Raw genomic sequence first — 1,888 nt, forward strand, 5'->3', positions numbered from 1 at the left:
CAAGACTACCGGAAAGGGGAGAAGTTGTGTTAGTAACATGCAATAATGGGATGAGGTTGCATACAGAGGGAGAGAAAGTAGAGGAGAGAGGAGCTCAGTGCATCATGGGAAATCCCCCGGCAGTCTAGGCCTATAGCAGCATAACTAAGGGATGGTTCAGGACTACCTGAGCCAGCCCTAAGGGAGAAAAGTCTTAAGCCTACTCTTAAATGTGGAGATGGTGCCTCCTGAACCCAAACTGGAACCTGGTTCCACAGGAGAGGAGCTTGATAGCTGAACGCTCTGGCTCCTCGTCTACTTTTGGAGACTCTAGGAACCACAAGTAACCCTGCATTCTGGGAGCGCATGCTCTGGTGGGGTAGTAAGGTACTATGAGCTCTTTAAGATAAGATGGTGCCTGACCATTAAGAGCTTTGTAGGTAAGAAGAATGATTTTAAATTCTATTCTGAGATTCAGAAGTCTTAATGGACTTTTTCAAGCAGCCTGATAATAAGGAATTGCAGTAATCCAACCTAGAAGTAACAAATGCATGGACTAGTTTTTCTGCATCATTTTCAACAGGATGTTCCTGATTTTCGCAATATTACATAGGTGAAAAAAGGCGGTCCTTTGCATAATGTCTGTGCTATGACGAGCTCTAAATCCTGACTGAAAATCCTCAAATAAACTATTGCTATATAGAAAGTCACACAGCTGTTTAGCAACTGCTTTCTCCAGGACCTTAGAGAGAAATGGAAGGTTAGATATAGGTCTATAGTTGGCTAAAACATCTGGATCAAGTTTGGGCTTTTTCAGAAGAGGTTTAATTACAGCTACTTTAATGTACTGTGGTACATAGCCTGTTGATAAAGATAGATTGATCATATCTAGTATAGAAGTGCTGACTAAGGGTAAAACTTCTTTCAGCAGCCTAGTCGGGATGGGGTCTAAGAGGCATGTTGATGGTTTAGATGAGGAAATTATTGAAGTTAGTTGGTAAAGATTGAGGGAAGCAAAGCAGTCTAAACATATATCTGGTTTTACAGCTGTTTCTAAGGTTCCTGAGTTTGGAGATAAGTCGGTGCCAGTTAAGCGCTGGTCATAGTGAATTTTGTTTCTAATAGTTTTATCATTAAAGAAGCTCATGAAGTCTTAACTACGGAGAGCTATGGGAATACGATTCTAATGTTGTAAGCAGGCATGGCTTTGTTTTCAGAGGTTGAGATGCAAAAACACTGTGAACAGTCAGGCTACAGGATGTTGAAAGTGCTGTCAACATGTGATCTCTCCTGTAGTCAACCCCACCTCTGCACAAAGTCACTTTATAATGAGAATGAACCATGTTTCCATGGCAGAACAGCTTATGTGGTAACTTTTCGTCGAGGTACTTTATCTTCATAATTAGACTATCAAAAACATGTAAATGTTTCATTCAGAGCAGCGACAGAGCAGGTTATTCAACAGCTGATTCTGTCCCAGCGTCAGGGGTGCTCTCAGTCGGGGGGATGGTGCTGGAAAAAGGCTTATGATAATGGTTAACCACAGGAAAGTAAATCAAACACAACACAAACAAAGTAAGAGCTCATATAACTAATTTGCATACATCTGGAGGCATTTGATTTCTTGTCAGGTGCGTATTTACCAACACATAGGATCAATTTCACATATATTTATATATTTATCTATATTTAAATTTACATTTACTCATTTGACAGATGCTTTTATCCAAAGCGACTTACATTTGAGGAGGGGGGGGGGGGGGGATGGCGATGACGTGGCTCATGTGTGGTCCCACTCCTGAAACTCTGAGTATTTCAAGCTGCAGCAGGCAGCTATTTCCAGAAAACAAAGTATTATTTACAGCAGCATGTATGGGAGGCATAGTAATATCTGTTGTATTTTTTATTT

The sequence above is a fragment of the Micropterus dolomieu genome, linkage group LG22, assembly GCF_021292245.1.
Source record: "Micropterus dolomieu isolate WLL.071019.BEF.003 ecotype Adirondacks linkage group LG22, ASM2129224v1, whole genome shotgun sequence".
NCBI lineage: Eukaryota > Metazoa > Chordata > Actinopteri > Centrarchiformes > Centrarchidae > Micropterus > Micropterus dolomieu.